This window comes from Micromesistius poutassou (genome assembly GCF_964030765.1).
Source record: "Micromesistius poutassou genome assembly, chromosome: 6".
NCBI lineage: Eukaryota > Metazoa > Chordata > Actinopteri > Gadiformes > Gadidae > Micromesistius > Micromesistius poutassou.
The window spans coordinates 18,292,584-18,299,114 of NC_140276.1; positions in this window are offsets into that span (position 1 = coordinate 18,292,584).

Sequence of the window (6,531 nt, forward strand, 5' to 3'; positions counted from 1 at the left end):
ACTTATCAACTATCAACTATCAACTATCAACTATCAACTATCAACTATCAACTATCACTTATCAACTATCACCTATCACCTATCAACTATCAACTATCACTCATCAACTATCAACTATCACTTATCAACTATCAACTATCAACTATCACTTATCAACTATCAACTATCACTTATCAACTATCACTTATCAACTATCAACTATCAACTATCAACTAATCAACTATCAACTATCAACTATCAACTATCAACTATCAACTATCACTCATCACTCATCAACTATCAACTATCAACTATCAACTATCAACTATCACTTATCAACTATCAACTATCAACTATCACTTATCAACTATCAACTATCAACTATCAACTATCAACTATCAACTATCACTTATCAACTATCAACTATCAACTATCAACTATCAACTATCACTTATCAACTATCAACTATCACTTATCACTTATCACTTATCAACTATCAACTATCAACTATCACTTATCAACTATCACTTATCAACTATCAACTATCACTCATCACTCATCACTCATCACTCATCAACTATCAACTATCAACTATCAACTATCACTTATCAACTATCAACTATCAACTATCACTTATCAACTATCAACTATCAACTATCAACTATCAACTATCAACTATCAACTATCACTTATCAACTATCACCTATCACCTATCAACTATCAACTATCACTCATCAACTATCAACTATCACTTATCAACTATCAACTATCAACTATCACTTATCAACTATCAACTATCACTTATCAACTATCACTTATCAACTATCAACTATCAACTATCAACTAATCAACTATCAACTATCAACTATCAACTATCAACTATCAACTATCACTCATCACTCATCAACTATCAACTATCAACTATCAACTATCAACTATCACTTATCAACTATCAACTATCAACTATCACTTATCAACTATCAACTATCAACTATCAACTATCAACTATCAACTATCACTTATCAACTATCAACTATCAACTATCAACTATCAACTATCACTTATCAACTATCAACTATCACTTATCACTTATCACTTATCAACTATCAACTATCAACTATCACTTATCAACTATCACTTATCAACTATCAACTATCACTCATCACTCATCACTCATCACTCATCAACTATCAACTATCAACTATCAACTATCACTTATCAACTATCAACTATCAACTATCACTTATCAACTATCAACTATCAACTATCAACTATCAACTATCAACTATCAACTATCACTTATCAACTATCACCTATCACCTATCAACTATCAACTATCACTCATCAACTATCAACTATCACTTATCAACTATCAACTATCAACTATCACTTATCAACTATCAACTATCACTTATCAACTATCACTTATCAACTATCAACTATCAACTATCAACTAATCAACTATCAACTATCAACTATCAACTATCAACTATCAACTATCACTCATCACTCATCAACTATCAACTATCAACTATCAACTATCAACTATCACTTATCAACTATCAACTATCAACTATCACTTATCAACTATCAACTATCAACTATCAACTATCAACTATCACTTATCAACTATCACCTATCACCTATCAACTATCACTCATCAACTATCAACTATCACTTATCACTTATCACTTATCAACTATCAACTATCAACTATCAACTATCACTTATCAACTATCAACTATCACTTATCAACTATCACTTATCACTTATCAACTATCAACTATCAACTATCAACTATCAACTATCAACTATCAACTATCAACTATCAACTATCACTTATCAACTATCAACTATCAACTATCAACTATCACTTATCAACTATCAACTATCACTTATCACTTATCACTTATCAACTATCAACTATCAACTATCACTTATCAACTATCACTTATCAACTATCAACTATCACTCATCACTCATCACTCATCACTCATCAACTATCAACTATCAACTATCACTTATCAACTATCAACTATCAACTATCAACTATCACTTATCAACTATCAACTATCAACTATCAACTATCAACTATCACTTATCAACTATCACCTATCACCTATCAACTATCAACTATCACTCATCAACTATCAACTATCACTTATCACTTATCAACTATCAACTATCAACTATCAACTATCAACTATCACTTATCAACTATCAACTATCACTTATCAACTATCACTTATCACTTATCAACTATCAACTATCAACTATCAACTAATCAACTATCAACTATCAACTATCAACTATCAACTATCAACTATCAACTATCAACTATCACTCATCACTCATCAACTATCAACTATCAACTATCAACTATCACTTATCAACTATCAACTATCAACTATCACTTATCAACTATCAACTATCAACTATCAACTATCACTTATCAACTATCACCTATCACCTATCAACTATCAACTATCACTCATCAACTATCAACTATCACTTATCACTTATCAACTATCAACTATCAACTATCAACTATCACTTATCAACTATCAACTATCACTTATCACTTATCAACTATCACTTATCACTTATCAACTATCAACTATCAACTATCAACTATCACTTATCAACTATCAACTATCAACTATCACTTATCACTTATCAACTATCACTTATCACTTATCAACTATCAACTATCACTTATCAACTATCACTTATCACTTATCACTTATCAACTATCAACTATCAACTATCACTTATCAACTATCAACTATCACTTATCACTTATCAACTATCACTTATCAACTATCAACTATCACTTATCACTTATCACTTATCACTTATCAACTATCAACTATCACTCATCACTCATCACTCATCAACCATCAACCATCAACTATCAACTATCAACTATCACTTATCAACTATCAACTATCAACTATCAACTATCACTTATCAACTATCAACTATCAACTATCAACTATCAACTATCACTTATCAACTATCACCTATCACCTATCAACTATCAACTATCACTCATCAACTATCAACTATCACTTATCACTTATCAACTATCAACTATCAACTATCAACTATCAACTATCACTTATCAACTATCAACTATCACTTATCAACTATCACTTATCACTTATCAACTATCAACTATCAACTATCAACTATCAACTATCAACTATCAACTATCAACTATCAACTATCAACTATCAACTATCAACTATCACTCATCACTCATCAACTATCAACTATCAACTATCAACTATCACTTATCAACTATCAACTATCAACTATCACTTATCAACTATCAACTATCAACTATCAACTATCACTTATCAACTATCACCTATCACCTATCAACTATCAACTATCACTCATCAACTATCAACTATCACTTATCACTTATCAACTATCAACTATCAACTATCAACTATCACTTATCAACTATCAACTATCACTTATCACTTATCAACTATCACTTATCACTTATCAACTATCAACTATCAACTATCAACTATCACTTATCAACTATCAACTATCAACTATCACTTATCACTTATCAACTATCACTTATCACTTATCAACTATCAACTATCACTTATCAACTATCACTTATCACTTATCACTTATCAACTATCAACTATCAACTATCACTTATCAACTATCAACTATCACTTATCACTTATCAACTATCACTTATCAACTATCAACTATCACTTATCACTTATCACTTATCACTTATCAACTATCAACTATCACTCATCACTCATCACTCATCAACCATCAACCATCAACTATCAACTATCAACTATCAACTATCACTCATCAACCATCAACTATCACTTATCAACTATCAACTATCACTTATCAACTATCAACTATCACTTATCACTTATCAACTATCACTTATCAACTATCAACTATCACTTATCACTTATCACTTATCACTTATCAACTATCAACTATCACTCATCACTCATCACTCATCAACCATCAACCATCAACTATCAACTATCAACTATCAACTATCACTTATCAACTATCAACTATCACTTATCAACTATCAACTATCACTTATCAACTATCAACTATCACTTATCACTTATCAACTATCAACTATCAACTATCAACCATCAACTATCAACTATCAACTATCACTTATCAACTATCAACTATCACTTATCACTTATCAACTATCACTTATCAACTATCAACTATCACTTATCACTTATCAACTATCAACTATCAACTATCAACTATCACTCATCAACTATCAACTATCAACTATCACTTATCAACTATCAACTATCAACTATCAACTATCACTCATCAACCATCAACTATCACTTATCAACTATCAACTATCACTTATCAACTATCAACTATCACTTATCACTTATCACTTATCAACTATCAACTATCAACTATCACTTATCAACTATCAACTATCAACTATCAACTATCAACTATCACTTATCAACTATCAACTATCACTTATCAACTATCAACTATCACTTATCACTTATCAACTATCAACTATCAACTATCAACTATCACTCATCAACTATCAACTATCAACTATCACTTATCAACTATCAACTATCAACTATCAACTATCACTCATCAACCATCAACTATCACTTATCAACTATCAACTATCACTTATCAACTATCAACTATCACTTATCACTTATCACTTATCACTTATCAACTATCAACTATCACTCATCACTCATCACTCATCAACCATCAACCATCAACTATCAACTATCAACTATCAACTATCACTTATCAACTATCAACTATCACTTATCAACTATCAACTATCACTTATCAACTATCAACTATCACTTATCACTTATCAACTATCAACTATCAACTATCAACCATCAACTATCAACTATCAACTATCACTTATCAACTATCAACTATCACTTATCACTTATCAACTATCACTTATCAACTATCAACTATCACTTATCACTTATCAACTATCAACTATCAACTATCAACTATCACTCATCAACTATCAACTATCAACTATCACTTATCAACTATCAACTATCAACTATCAACTATCACTCATCAACCATCAACTATCACTTATCAACTATCAACTATCACTTATCAACTATCAACTATCACTTATCACTTATCACTTATCAACTATCAACTATCAACTATCACTTATCAACTATCAACTATCAACTATCAACTATCAACTATCACTTATCAACTATCAACTATCAACTATCACTTATCAACTATCAACTATCAACTATCAACTATCAACTATCACTTATCAACTATCAACTATCACTTATCACTTATCACTTATCAACTATCAACTATCAACTATCACTTATCAACTATCACTTATCAACTATCAACTATCACTCATCACTCATCACTCATCACTCATCAACTATCAACTATCAACTATCAACTATCACTTATCAACTATCAACTATCAACTATCACTTATCAACTATCAACTATCAACTATCAACTATCAACTATCAACTATCAACTATCACTTATCAACTATCACCTATCACCTATCAACTATCAACTATCACTCATCAACTATCAACTATCACTTATCAACTATCAACTATCAACTATCACTTATCAACTATCAACTATCACTTATCAACTATCACTTATCAACTATCAACTATCAACTATCAACTAATCAACTATCAACTATCAACTATCAACTATCAACTATCAACTATCACTCATCACTCATCAACTATCAACTATCAACTATCAACTATCAACTATCAACTATCAACTATCAACTATCAACTATCAACTATCACTTATCAACTATCAACTATCACTTATCACTTATCACTTATCAACTATCAACTATCAACTATCACTTATCAACTATCACTTATCAACTATCACTATCACTCATCACTCATCACTCATCACTCATCAACTATCAACTATCAACTATCAACTATCACTTATCAACTATCAACTATCAACTATCACTTATCAACTATCAACTATCAACTATCAACTATCAACTATCAACTATCAACTATCACTTATCAACTATCACCTATCACCTATCAACTATCAACTATCACTCATCAACTATCAACTATCACTTATCAACTATCAACTATCAACTATCACTTATCAACTATCAACTATCACTTATCAACTATCCAACTATCAACTATCAACTAATCAACTATCAACTATCAACTATCAACTATCAACTATCAACTATCACTCATCACTCATCAACTATCAACTATCAACTATCAACTATCAACTATCACTTATCAACTATCAACTATCAACTATCACTTATCAACTATCAACTATCAACTATCAACTATCAACTATCACTTATCAACTATCACCTATCACCTATCAACTATCACTCATCAACTATCAACTATCACTTATCACTTATCACTTATCAACTATCAACTATCAACTATCAACTATCACTTATCAACTATCAACTATCACTTATCAACTATCACTTATCACTTATCA